This window comes from Phascolarctos cinereus, unplaced genomic scaffold, assembly GCF_003287225.1.
Source record: "Phascolarctos cinereus isolate Bilbo 61053 unplaced genomic scaffold, phaCin_HiC Scaffold_2;HRSCAF=192, whole genome shotgun sequence".
NCBI classification, from domain to species: Eukaryota; Metazoa; Chordata; class Mammalia; order Diprotodontia; family Phascolarctidae; genus Phascolarctos; species Phascolarctos cinereus.
Window position 1 is genome coordinate 248,298,365 of NW_027555625.1, and position 15,488 is coordinate 248,313,852.

A 15,488-nucleotide genomic window follows, 5' to 3' on the forward strand; every position below is an offset into this window, starting at 1 on the left:
GGGTATTGAAAAGCTTCCTTTCTGTCAAGGACAAACTCAGGTATGCTACACCTCTTCCATGAAGCCTTCCCCAAATACCTTTTCCTTAGCTAAAAATGGCCCTCGCTAGTTATGGGACCAGAGGTGAGTCACTCAGTTTCTCTCCTACATTCATTCAGTATATTACGTATGTTCAGGTCTGGACGTCACATTTGAAAAAGAGCATTGATAAAACTGGAGCAGTCACAGAAGAGGGTGCTTAGGGAACTAATGACCTTGCCATTGATAGAACAGGGGATAAAGATCTTGGAGCAGAGGAGATTTAGGGGGAGGTGACTGATGTCTTGTGTTTACAGGATTGTCATGTGGAGAGGGATTAGGCTTGTCCTGTCTGGCCTTAGAGGGCAGAACCAGGAGAACTGGGGGAAGCTTCAAAGAGGCAGATTTAAGTTCAAAAGAAGGAAAAACTTCCCTAACAGTGAGAACTTACCAAATGTAAAATACACTGCCTTAGGAAGTAGTGAGCTTCTGATCAGTGGAAGTCTTTATAGGAAGGCTAGGTGACCTCTGGGGTTCATTTCAACTCTGAGAGTTTGTGATTCTGCAACCTTTGAAATATCTTATAGCCTAGCTAATTGGCACGTTAGATAGAAGAACATTGGCCCTGGAGTCAGGAAGATCTGAATTCAAATCCCAAATCAGACATTAGCTGTATGATCCTGGGCAAGTTACTTAATCTCTGCTTGCCTCAGTTTCCTCATCAGTGAAACAGGGATAATAATAGCACCTATCTTGAGGGGTTGTTGTGAAGATCAAATGAGATCATAACTGTAAAGCATTTAGCACATTGGCTGAGTAAGTGCTATATTAATGTTAGCTACAATAATAATAATAGCAATTAAGTATTATTACCATTAGTTAATGATTTCTGGGCAAGGGTGTGTGGAAGCTGTAGGTAGAAAGGAAGGAAGCCCAGTGCATCACCATGCCCTTTGCTCCTCTCTGCTGCCAGTCAGGACTGATCAGGCGCTCCCCACCTGTTTTTTCCTCTCCATAATCTGCCTGTGATATGAAGGTAGAATCATAAATGACAGATGTGTAAACTTTTGTGTGGAGTAATGCCAAGAGTTTGCGTACTTACACAGCGCAGCCATAAATATTAATGTGATGCAAGATTTGAAGCTTCACCAGCTGGAGCCTCTCTCAGGGGATACCCCCACTATTTATATTCGTCGTAATGAGCAAGCTGTTATTATTTAATCAGTCTGTTTGAGAAGGCTTTGGAATAAAGGGCCTGCTCCAAATTAGCGAGCAGCAGAACCATATTTGGAGCTCCTGGAGAGCTGCAGAGGCAGCTAGCATGGGTAGTCAGCATTGTGGAAAGTGTGCTGGCCTGGGAGACAGCTGAGGCTGCCATTCAGATCATGCTTCTGACACTTACTCGCTGTGTGACGATAGGTAAGTCACTCAGCCCCACTGAGTCCCACTTTTTCCAGCTGTTGAATAAAGCTATTAATCCCTGTAGTGCCTACCTCACAAAGTTGTGAGGTGTAAATGAGATAATTTGTCTATCAGTCAAACATGTATTAGGCACTTATTTTTGTGCCAGGCTAAGCTCTGGGTCTACAAGAAAAAGTGTGTGTGTGTGTGTGTGGGGGGGAGCACTGTCCTGCCTTCAAGGAGTTCATAATCTAATGGGGACACAACATGTGTATGTGTATGTGTATGTATATGCTAAAGTGCACTAAGACTTTTGGGAAATCCTATACAGTGACAACTACATAACGCATTTTACAAATTTCAGTGGTTAAATTTATTTCAGTCTTCATGGACAGCTTTTCTAGCCATTCTAAAGCTAGGGCCATTGCCTATAGTCCCCTGTGATACTTACACAGAACTTCGTTAATTAAGAAGAAAATCCCCTGAGGAATGCATGTGGACCTCCCTTTACTGTGCAAAGTTTACACAGCAGTTGTGGTCCTGAATATATTGTGTGCAAGCTGAACTTTTACACATCAAAATCCTGTTGTTCTTAATAGCGTATTATTCTCTCAGAGAGATTTTCATTGTTTGCTGATGGATATTCAATTGGTTATTGTTCCAGATCTAAGCTGTTCCTCGAAGGTAGTTAATCATCTCTACTATTTCTCCTTCAAAAGATGGCTATTTCATGGGTGTTTGGTACTACCCTGTCCCCTCATGCATGGCAATCCTTCCATACCTTGGGAGACGGTTTCAGGAGGTACCATAGCCTCAAAATACCCATCTCTGGTGGCCCAACCTTATGGTTGTGAGCTGGCACATAGTCCTATGTGTATCTTTTAACTATAATTCTGCACATAGTGTAGTCCTTCTGCACTTAATTTGACTGGACCTCCCTTATGACAGACAAACCTTCAAGATCTGGGCACCATACCAATAATCATACCAAGCCTTTCCAGGCTGGTAGGAATTAACAAAATTTGTGCTCCATGGGCAAAGCCTTTGAAAACCCAAGGTCAGTGTCACCTTGTCATTGTCACCATTGACAATGACAATTTGCAAACCCGCTGTCACCAAGGTACAATGAAACTTGGAGACATTTTGCAGAAGTTTCCTGTAACCTCACACAAACAAGAAACACATAGATAAATAGTAAAGCGAGTAATCTCACCTCCCACCTCCAGTCCATCTATTTGTTAAGTTTGGGTTTTGTCATATGTTCTACTGGGGTCATTAGAAACATTTCATGGCTTTTGCTAGAATGCAAGGATCAGAAGAAGAAGGGAAATGCTGGGGCAAGAAGTGACTCCTGAGAGTTTTGGAGTAGGGAATTTCTGGTTGCATTTTAGCAGACAGCTGCAGCATGCTGCATGTATCAAAGGGTCCTGCCTGGGTATCAGTACTGTGTCTGGGCTCTCATTAACAGAACCATATTTTTTCCTCATAGGATCTAGGGAATGACAAAGTGCTTTTGCAAGAAGTTTTTGTAGAAACAGCTTCCTCTTCCTGATGCAGGCTTAATGTGCTAGCCAGCTTAGAGGAGGCAGAATAACAACAAACATTTATATAGTACTTACTATGTACCACATACCATGATGAACACTTAACAATTATTATCTCATTTAGTCCTCATAACAACACTGCAAGGTAGGTGTTATTATTTTACAGATGAAGAAACTCAGGCAAAAGGAGGTTTAAATGACTTGTACAGGGTCATAGAGTAAGTGTCTGAGGCTGGATTTGAACTCAAAGCTTCCTGACCCCCGGCCCAACACTCTATCCACCGCACCACTTAGCTGCCCAGGAGCCTGGCTGCAGACTGTGCCCTACAAGGTTGCTGGTGTAGTTCAGCATTCACATTCCGTAGAGCTCAGCCTGTGTCTGGTGACAACGGCAAGTGCTTAATGACCCAGAGCTCAATATTTGAATAAATTATCCTTCTTCATTGCTGTTAGTTCCCAGTAAAAAGCATCTATTCTGGAAAATGATTTTGCTTTTCCCTTTGAAATCTTAGTTAAAGCTGGTTTGAAAGTGATTTAGATTGGGGGTGGCAAGGGTGTGTGTGGGGGAATCATGAATATTTAACTGAGTTAAGGGCAGATTTAATGATCTCTGCCTTTGTCCTGTCCGGCTGTAAGTAGTATATTAACATGCCTGGAAAATCTAGGTGTAATTGCAAAATTGCTACCTGGGATAATGAAAGACATTTATAGCATTTTCCTCTTGCATCTTCCCTAGGTCTCTAGTGTTGTTACCTTTTTCTTTCTTTTCTAAATCAGCCCATGCAAATTCCAAAGTGAGCTTGCCTGTGTAAATACCACCTCAGCTGATCAGTTCACCAATCAGCAGCACAGCTTTCTCGACTTAAAAACTTGGGCAACAGAAAAATATTTTAACTACTTTGGAAACAGGACAGAAAAGTCCTGGGCTGAAGATTCCCTTTGGTGCAGTGCAGGGATGAGCCTGGGAGAGGGGAGAAAAGAGCCAGGTGGCCTGGAAGAGTGGAGAGAGACCTGAGGACCTAACTCAGCATTCTGGCCCTGCTACTTACCAACTATGTGGGCAAGTCCTATATCTTGTGAAGTCTCAGTTTCCTCATCTGTAAAAGGAGAGGTTAGGACTAAGTGATTTCTAAGGTCTCTTCCAGCTCTCCAACTGTGATCCTGGTTTGGAAATAATAATTTGCTAGAAACAGCGCTTAAATAGTACTTTAAGGTTTGGGGAAAAAAAAAAAGCAACCTTCTGCCCACATTGTTTTACCTGAGCCTGACAACAGATCGCCCTGTGGGTATTTGGCATCTTTATTATTAACCCCTCCCTCCCCACACACATGCGCATACTTTACAGAACGAAAAGTTGAGGCTTAAGGTCACTTAAGGTCACATAGCAAGTCAGTGGATGAGCCAAGATTCAATCCTAAACTGTTGTTTTGGGGTTTTTTGAGCCCCAAGTCAGTGCTTTTCCTATTCCATTAAAGGTGTTTTTTGTTTGTTGTAAGAAAGGCCAAAACCCTCACAGAGATGAAATGGAAAGGTAGAAGCAGCGGCAGGGATTAGGGAGCTATCAAATGTCTCCTGTCCCAAATCAAGCCATTCTCTGAAAGGCCTTGTAGACACAACTGCCAGAAATGGAAAAATATGAAAACTGTGCTGCTCTTTGGTGGTGTGTATGGTGACAGATGGAATCTTATTTTCCTGGCCCAGGAAACCAAAGGGATGGGAGAGACAACTGGAAACAGGCCATTGATGTGTAAGGGGGACTCTGCATGGTATGGAGACGTGCCCTCAGAGCAGGATCAAGAGTGAAAACCTCTTGAGGACAGGCATGATGTAACTATGCCCACACTCCATGGAAAGAGCTAGGTGGCATAGCGGATACAGTGCTGGACTAGAAATCAGGATAAGCAAAATTAGAATCCTGCTTTAACTTCTTACTAGGTGTGTGACCCAGAGCAAGAGAATTAACCCCACAGAATGACAGGGTTCCATTTGTAAAATGGGATAATAACAACACCTATCTCAGAGGGTTTGTGTGAAGATTAAATGAGCTAATAATAAAAGCTAGCATTTACATAGTGCTCTAAGGTTTGCAAAGTGTTTTAAATGGGATCTCATTTGATTCTCACATCAACTTTGTGATAGGTTCTATTATTATCCCATTTATCAATGAGGAAGCTGAGGCTGAAAGAGCTTAAGCAATTTGCCCAGGGTCTCACAACTTGTAAGTGTCTGAGGCAGGATTTGAACTCATGTTCAATAGGTCCAATGCTCTATCCTCTTAATGCTCTTTCAGGTTTGGGGTGTGTTTGTATGTGAGTCTCCCTCCAAGATGTGGATCTTCTTATTGGGCCTAAGGAGATCAACTTCCAGATTCTATAGGGCTATTCAATAAATGAAAATTTATTGAGCACCTAATGTATATCCAGCCCTGTGCTAGGCTCTCTGGGAGATAATGCAAAGCATAAAGCATCCTATTTTTAAGGTGTTCACAGCCTTGTTGGGGGAGAATCAGCTGCACGTTAAAAAAAAAAAGACCACATTAAAATACAAAGTGGCCTTGGATAAGCGCTCATTTTCCAGGATGGCTACAATGGATGGATGGATATAGTGGATGACTAAAACTAGTCATTTTGGGTGCCGGGACAAACTTTACAAAATGTATACCTACATCAGACCGAATGAAGGGTGCTCTCCAACTGTTAACCTCAAAGGGCTATATATAGGATTGCTATTATTATTCTTAGGATCTAACGTAGTCTTGCAGTCTCGTGCTCATAGAGTGCTGCTTGTTGAGCTGATGAAGGTGAAGAAGTACAATTTGGAAGCCTTTGATGAAACCCAGTTCTTTCCTACCTGCTGTGACAAGCATTACTTAAACATCTGCACTCCTACTCAAGTGGTGAAAGAAGCCCAGAGGCTGACAGCAACTAGCTTAGTCAAAATTTCTTTTTGACTTGTGCCAACCCCATAAAAGCTCTAATTCACTTCCCACGCCCTCCAGCCCCACCCTCAAAGCAAAGTATTTAATTGATTTTTAAATGCTCATTATAATTATACACATTTTCTCAGCTTCATTACCATTGTCTCCACTAGCGAGTTTTTTCTTCTATTAAAGGTAATTTGTAGTGAAAATCACGCTGTTGCCCTATCAAAACATGGGGCCCTTGGCAGGACTAGCAGCCTAATGTCCACTCCCCAGCTTACGTCTTCCTGGAGAGAAGCAGCTGCCTGAGGAAGAGAAGAAGTCTCTTCCCTTGATTCTTCCGCACTCAGCTCTTTCTGAGGAGCTCATTGTCATCCTAAGACACATTTTCAGCTTCCTGGGACTAAAGCATGAGACAAGAAGATGCAAGCACCACTGATTCACATCCGGGAATACTTTGGAGAGATCAAAAAATGCTAGTGTGCAAGCTGTTTCCTGTGGGAGGAGCGGGCCAGCTCAATCAATCCACGAATGCATTGTAAAATCAATGCTCTGTATAATTAGGGCACTCCAAGGGTAAAGAAAAATTCTTCTTCGCGTACAACAGGGCCCTTGAAGACCAGAGATCTGACAAGACCCTGAACAAACACATTTTAAATAAGGTTCCTTGGAAGGTACTGTATCTCTGGGCAGATTGCTGAACAACCCTTTTATCTTACCATCTACTAGGATATTATTGAAACCTTTCTACCTTCTCACAGGTTGACCTGAGGGTGTGTGTGGAGGAGGGGGAGTCTGTCCTCGCCTTGGAATCATATCTACTCAGTGAACTTCATTTGATTCCCCAGTGAGAGATTTTGGGATGGGGGGGAAGAAGAGTTTGTTACCCACAGCCTGTCGCCAACAGCTATACCCAGTAGTCAATTTCATAAGTGTGTTTCAGTGTCTTATGACTTCTGAATGCAGGAGTTTGGGGACCTTTGATTAAGGAATGCCTAAGAGAAAGAGTAGGGTTCAGGATGTGTCTAGGACACAGTTGTCAATGACCTCAGTGGTACAGAGTCATCATTTCCTGGCAACACTGTGTGTTCCAAGCCTAAGACCTCAAGCAGCCTACAGCACAGTCAAATGCGCAAGTTTTTACAAAGGGAGGATCAACACAGGGGAATGCACAGACACATTTGGGAAAAAAAAAAGCCACCAGGGTAATCAGACTTCCCAGGGCTTCACCGCTTTGAGAAATAAGGCTCTTTCTCTTCTTCACCACCCCCTTAAACAGGGGCAGAAGCTTGGGGTTTCTCTGATTTGATTTACTCTTTTTGTGGAGTCTGGGAGCTCAGGGGAGAGGCTACAACTCCTGTTGAACTTATGGGCAATAGTTTCTGCCATTTCCCCCCCATATTGCCTTGATTTCCTGATTGTGATGTGTTAGTGATGTTGTAGTTAGAGCACTATTTCCCCATTAACATGTGTTTCAGAAAAACAAAACAAAACAAAAACCAACTATCAGCTAGTCCTCTACATGGGAGAAAAACACCCCGAGTGCCTTTTGACTTTGCTTTGTCTTGATAGAGTGTGACACCCTTTCAAGGGGAAAGCCCTTGGTTGTTGTACAGGGAGACATGTAAATACTACATGAAATAACAATTCCTTTTTAGTAAATGGGGTGTGATAAAATCCTACTCAAATCCCCACCTTTGTCTAGAGTAGGTAATGTTTACTACCTTTCCTTTTGTGCCTCCAGCATTTTCAGATGACTGTGTGGAGTTTCATCCTTATTGCCAGGTTTGAGCTGCACTCCTCATGGATCATATTTTATATCCATAAGTCTTCTGCAGCTTATGGAACATGAAAATATAATGGAGTAAATGTTTTTCCCAGGATACAATCCAATAACCAGGATGTGGTCCCAAATGACCGAAAAAGGAAAGCAGGAGACAAAATAAAAGTGAATTTTGTAATAGACCTTTGTGATATTCTTGGCAACTTGATTTAGTGGAAGTGAAAACTTTACTTGGGGTCAGGAGACCTTGGTTATAATCCTGGTGATACCATCTGTGTGATGTTGAGCATTCACCCATTTATTCATTTATTAGACACATATGTATGCCAGGTAGGTCTCAGGGTTACAAAGACAGAAATAAAATAATGCTTGCCCTCAAGGAGTTTATATTCTATTGGGATCTAATATTTATAGAGAATTTTTAAGTGCCTTACACATAACATCTCATCTGGTTTTCATAATGACTTACCCTGTAAAACAGGTGCTCATGTGCCATTGTACCAAAAAGAAATTGACATGGATAATCACACAACTAGAGAGTGTCAGAGTCACGATCCAGACCCAAAACTGCAAGTCTAGCACTCTACACTACACCACATTATCTCTTGAAGCAAGTCTGTTTAATCTCTATGAGCCTCAGTTTCTTCGTCTGTAAAATGGAGGTAATAAAACTTGTACTTCTCTAACTCATCATGTTGTTGCGAGGAAAATACTTTGTAAAACCAAAACACTCCACAGGAATGTCGCAGATTTTTTCAAGCACTGGTGATGAGGATTAGTAAAGAGGGAAAGAACCCAAGTTTTGACTACTCTGAGCCTCTTCCTGAGAGGCTGAGAATGGCTACTGATTCTCCTTCAAAAGTATGACGATAACCTATTTATATTAACATTCTCTTAGACCCTATTAGACCATAAAGGAACCCTGACTTAGGCATCCAGATTCAACCTTTAAGTCCTAGGTAATTACAGCAAACTTCATTAATTCAGACAAATTAGGCAGTAGTCAGGCTGACTGAGTGAGAAACCTGAATTATAGAGCAGAATTGTTGTTACTGAGTTATTTTCAGTCATGTCCGATTCTTCATGGCCCTATTTGGAGTTTTCTTGGCAAATATACTGAAGTGGTTTGCCGTTTCCTTCTCCAGCTCATTTTGCAGATGAAGAAATTGAGGCAAACAGGGTTAAGTGACTTGCCCAAGGTCATATAGCTAGTAAGTGTCTGAAGTCAGATTTGAACTCAGAAAAGATGAGCCTTCCTAACTCCAGGCTCAGTGCCTTATCCACTGTGCCACCTGTCTGTCCCACTGAGTATGATATATTATTCTCTATGTTACACAGGATGATATGTGTTACACCAAATTCATTATGGAGAAGATTATTAACCAAATCCCCTTTGCCTTTGCTCATGCTGACTTCTATGCGTGTAATGTTTTTTTCTGTCTATTGGATGCCCATCTTTCCTTTAAAACACAATTTAAATTCACCTCCTCCTAGACTTCCCCAAATTTCTTGACATTTCCCACTCTTTTTATACTTCTCCAGTACATTTACTTTGTCACATTTATGCATTATGTGTTATCGATATTTGTATCTTAATTACCTTCTTAGACTGTAAGCTCGGTGAGGACAGGGATTCATGTCTGATTTAAACTTTGCTTGTTTCTCAGCCCTTAGGACAAGTCCCTGCATTCATGGGCACTTAAGGTTTGGTGACTATTGAATTATTGAATTTCAAGAAATGCCATTCCTGATATCAAATAGCAGCTAAAAAGTTTCAAAAAGAGGTTTAATCAGGCCTATTTAAAGGATTATTTGTAGAGTACTTGAAAAGAGTTTTTCCTCTTAAGTATGGTTAACCTCCCTGGTAATAGTGCTACCACTATTCATTTAATTAGTGAACCTTCTCCTCATAGATAGTGCTTAGGGAAACTTTAGCCCAGCTGGGCGTCCAACAATCACAAATTAGTGGGGGTTGAGTTAATGAGGTTTAACTGTGTACACATTGAGATGTGAGGTCAGAATCTTCCTGCCTTTGCCTTTAACAACTGCTAGCAAGCAAAGCTTAGGGAAATCACTAGCCTCCGGCCCCAACAGCAAAGATAGCATTTCCACAGTGTCCTTGTCCCCTCTGCAAAGCACACTGAACTCGGCCAGGAGCTCAATAAATGGGAATTAAATTGAACAGATGAGGGTTTTTTTTTTAATGTCTGGTGTTTGAATCTCAGAAGGTCAGAGTTGAGATTGGATTCAAGAATTGCCCTTTGACCCTGAGTTTGCACTGACCTTTCTTCCCCTTCCCTGACTGTCTCATTTCTTGAATTCTTGAAAACCCAAGGTTTCAGCTGGAGTGAACAGGAGTGGGCCAGCTGTTCAATGTCTGATAGGACTTGGATTTTTTTAAAAATCTTTTTGTGTGTGTGTATGTTGAGGCAATATGAGTACAAAGAGTACCTAACTTGGAGTCGTGTGTAAAGTCTGGAATCCTTGAACCAAGGTACGGAATTCTTGCTCTGATTCCTGCTATGTCAGTCAGTTAATAAACATTTATTAAGTGCCTACTGTGTGCCAAGCACTGTACTGAGTGCTATAGGGCAAATCTCTGTTCTAGGCCTGGGATCTCAAATACACCCACAGAGGAAAGGTATAGAGTCTTGAACCGGTCTTTTAAGAATGAAGCCTGAGCATATTTAAATCATGATATTTTCATAAATTTCCTCTTCAGGTTAAAAGACCTTCTCTGGGGAAAGGTACCAAGCACAGCCTCAGCACATCCAGAGTTTGGGATGGGAGAAGGTTAGATAGTAGACACAACAAAATGATCCCTCTTCCCTTTGCTACTCCACCACCTGGTCAATCCACAGGCCGTACTCGAAGAAGTGCCACTTAGGAGTCTGACCCAGGGCAACTGCACCCTTTTACTTGCCCATGCCAAAGGCTTCCTTGGGTCAGTTCTGTCCTTTGAGACGTTGACCAAAGGCAACAGAGTTTACAGCCAATCTTACTGCCACTGACAATAGCAACTGGCCTCCCGTCACCTAAGAAGCAGCTAGGTGGCACAGTGGATAGAGGGCTGGCCCTGGAGTCAGGAAGACCTGAGGTCAAATATGGCCTCAGATACTTAGTAGCTGTATGACCCTAGGCAACTCATTTAACCTCTGTCTGCATCTGTCTCCTCATCTGTAAAATGGGGTTATGGATAATAATTACCTCCCAGGATTGTTGTGTGTAAACTCAAACGAGTTAATACTTGTAAAATGCTTAGCAGTGCCCGGCACTTAGTGTGCATTTAACAAATTCCTTCATTCCTTAAATGCCCCAGCTAAAGATCAAATTCATATGCTGTGATAAAGGTGACACAATTCTTTGTGATGCAGTTCACTGGCACCCTATAGGTGTGCTGGCTTCTCCGATTACAATGCTAATACTGTGAGCATCAATTTCCTCATCTTTAAAATGGGGACAAAAATACTTATGCTATGTACCTTACAGGTTTGTTAAGAGGAAAGCACTTTGTAAGCCTCAAGGCATTTAAAAACATTTTTACAGGTATTTATTTATCTTTCCCTCCCACTGTCTTCCCCACTGAACAATAAAAAAATAAAAAAGGAAAACACTCATAACAAATGTGGATGCTCCAGCAAAACAAATTCCCACAGTGGCCATGTCTGGAATATATTTCTCATTCTGCATCTTAATCCATCACTTCTTGGGTAGGAGGTTGGTAACTTGTTTCATCTTAATACCTCTAAATTCATGGCTTATCATTGCTCTTAAAGCACCCTGATCCTTAATTTCTTTTAGAGCTCAACCTAAATATTGCTTTCTCATGAGTCTTCTCTTGATGCTCATGTTGGCTGTTAGAACTTCATACTAAAAACAAACAAAAAAATCCCTTTTCGTATATCTTGCATATACTTATACACATACCTTTTGTTTCCCCTAAAAGAATATAAACTCCATGAGGGTAAGGACTGTTTTATTTTTGTTAAAAAAAATATTTCTAGCACATAGCAGTAGTTTCTCAAATCATATTAATTGGTTAACATAAATTCAAACTATTAGATAATGATGTTATTTCTATAGCCCATATTCTTTTGATACAAGTATAAGTGAACAAGTTTGAAGAATGTTAGCCTTAGAAGGGATATTCTATATCACCTAGTTCAACACCTATATTTTAAATATAAGGAGGGAAGATGTGATTTCCTGCTCTCCACCCTCACCCCTGACCCAGCTAGGCTAATATAATTACAAAATGTAGTTAAAAGTGATAAAGTTTTAAATGTACAAACAATTGATTTGTAGCTATGATCCCTAATGAGCCTCTTCGACTAGATCAAGAAGAGAGCAGTGATTGCCAGAGGTTCCCAAAGTGGTTGATACTGCCCCCTGGGGGGTACTGGAATGAGTCAGGGGGTGGTAGTAGCCTTGGGTGCAATTGGTGGACATTGAATAAAAATAAGAGAACAGTGGAAACATAAGGAAAGAAGAGAAGTAAATTTTGAAAAAAACATTTGTATGTGTTTCATCTGTTGTGTAACAGAGTTAAAGTCATAGTGATTATGTTATTTTCCAAATAAACACACAAAATGCAAGTTATAACCTATCGGTGGTCAAGTCCACACAAGCAAATGTTGGCAGGCCAGCATGTTGTGCATTGTTGGGAAGTCCAGCATACATCAGCAGGAATGTGTGTGTGTAATGAGTTGTTTATAATAAGATACTATACAGTTACATGATGCAATATTGTATCATCAAAATTTCAATTCAGGAAAAAACCCACAAATTTACAATAAGTTATTAAATTTCAGACATCATTTTAAAAAAATTATATTTTTTGAAATGATGAAAATTAAAAAAAACATTAAAAGGTTAAAGAATGTCGATTTCCAGGGGGGTGCTAAGTAATTTTTTTTAAAGGGTGTTCAGCCGAATACATTTGGGAACCTCTGATCTAACCAAATAAGCTAATCACACCTCTGGAGGCTTTAAATATCTGGAGAAATTTTACAAGTTCACCAGTCCAGGGATGATCTAGTCTAGTAGTGGAGAATTTAAGGACAGGAATTGAGGATTTCTATACAAGAGTTGGAGCCAAACCCTTAAGAGATTTCCTTCTTTGCTTCTGTCTCTCAGTGTCTTTGTCTCTGTTCTTCTCTCCCTTTCCATTCTCCTGTTCTCCTTCCGTCACCTCTTTCCCCGTTGGAGAGACTGAGTCAGTATTAGGCAATGTATCTAGCTAGGATCAGAAAGACATTCCAAGGAAAAAGGGATATGGAGAGATACTCACACAAGGGAAAGTACATGAAGACACTACAAAGAGAGAAGGAGAAAGGATTTCCAGTAATAGGAATGGTGAAGAAACAGCTTCAGAGTTTATGACCCCTCATGGCTGAATGAAGTGTTGGCTATGGACTCTAGAAAGGCACAGACTCTTGCAATACATCAGAGAGCTACACCTAAAGGGAACTTCATGACGTCTTTAAGAGGAAGGGAGAAAGGAGTTTTCAGTAACAGGAACTGTGGGTTATCCCTTTACCACATATGTTCCCTACAATGTGATTCTGCCATTGTATTCTAAGTTTGATCCCACTCTTTCTCATAGATACTTTGTGTATTTGTGAGAGAATTTGCTGTAGGCTTTTGGAAATAATGTTTTGTAGTAACTATTCTTACTATACATTCTTAGTAAATACCCTATCTAGAAGTTATTTAAGTCAACTGTCTGATTGTTAATGAGAAGCACACTGGTGGGGGCTTGTGAGCTATAGTCTTAGAAACATAACCCCTCAGAGTTACCCCAAGAACTCTGAAAGTAGTAGTCATTCTTCTGTATCCCTAACCTCAAGTATGGGCATGAATTGGGGACCTAATCCAGAGGGGGTACTACATAAAGATGGAGAAACTAAAGCCCAGAGAGTGGAAGGAACCTTTCTAAGATCACACCAGCATGTAGCAGATTCAGGATTTGATACAAATTATTCTGATTCCAAATCCAGTGTACTTTCATCATTCTATATAACCTCATCCTTTCATCTTGTATTTCTTCTTCCACTTTAACTTTGTTGATCTTCATTTTTCTATAACTATGCAGCAGAGAGAATTTTTAAAAAGTATTCTTGTGGGATTGTGTGGCAACAGGTAGACATTTTAGAGGTGTGAAGGTGTGTGAATAAAGCCCTACTCTGGTGCCTAATTGTGATGTGGGAAGTTATCCTGGATTCACAAAAGCTATCCCAGCAAACAGTGATCTCTTGCAGGTTCTCCAGCGCTGATTCTGGAGAGAATCATTGACAGTAGACTCACCACTTGGTGACAAATTCTTCCTCCTTGGTAACCCTCAAAAAAAAGAAAAAGAAAAAGAAAAATAGCCCTCAGTTCTAGGGTAGCTAGAACCTGGTAGCTCTTCTGCTTTTCTGCAGTGGCAGAGTGGACAAAAAGAGAGCAGAAGGTGATAATAATACATTTTTAGATCTTCTATAAGTATTCATTTTAATGTTGATATTCTATCAGATCCTAGTATAATGACCCATAAATCAACATTTTATAGGAGGAGATCAGCTGACCTGGTTTCAAAATTTATCTCTGACACATTGTGTGATCCTGGACAAATACTTTAACTTCTCTGAGTCTTGGTTTCTTCATTAGTAAAACTGGGATAAAACTATTTGTATTTACTTTGTGCTTTGGGGAGCGAGGAAAGTCTTTACTCTTTCTCTCTATTTGTTGGTGCTGTGTGATATTCTTCCTAGGAACCAAAAGAAAAATTGACATGTTAGTAGAGGAACTGAATCAGCAACATTGTATTTCAGTCCCTAAATCTTCCCAACTCTGAGACAATATTTATCTCTTTTAATTCAATCCTACAAATTGTTTGTTGGAACTCTAGCCCTCTATACAGAAATCTCCATATAGAAACTGTAAAACTATGTTTGTCTTAGCTATTCTTGTAGATTACTGTACTTGGTGATGCAGAGAGTTCCATTGAAACATTCCTCTTCTGAGAATGGAGCTTACTGTTTAGTAGGGATATAGGATATACTCAGTTCATAGCATCATTCTTCAAGAAAGGACTTTAGGGCCATTTGGTTGAACTTATTCCTTTTACACACAAGGAATGAGAAGCACAGAGAAGTTAAATGACTTACCTAACAGCACAAATAATAACCATCTCAGGCAATATTTGAACCCAGGTCCTCTGACACCATAGTCAACATAGTACCACAGTGCTACACTGCCACCATTATTTATTTCATAAATAGGGTTAGGGATGAGGAATAGACCTGTGATTTTATTGATATATAGAACTCCCACATGAGAAAATGTCCTCATAAATACATAAATACTTAAATAACTAATACAAGATAATCATGATAAGTGCATTATGGAAGTGTAAGCCAAATACTAGGAGAGGTCTAAGAAGGGAAAAGTTCACCTCTGCCTGGTGGGATCAAGGAGAGATATTTAACATTGGAGACATTTGAATTGAGCTTTAAAGGATGGGTGTATAGAGGATAGGAGGGCATTCCAGGTATAGAGAAAGCTATAAATTAATTCCAAGATTCCATCCTATTTTAGATAATTGAATATTAAGTTGATTTTCTGCCTAAACTGAGGGGTAAGATGAGAGTTTTATTGTACTTAAAAGTCTTGTGCACAGAGATACGCAGAGCTAGATCTGTGTAGAGGTACACTAATAGGGAGAAGGGAGAGAGGGAGGGGAAGGGGAGATGATGTTGAGTGGCATCAGTGGTGGGAGGCTTATTCCTGAAGAGGCTGCAATGGACACCCATCCCTCCCTTGGGCAGACTCAGGCTGGCTT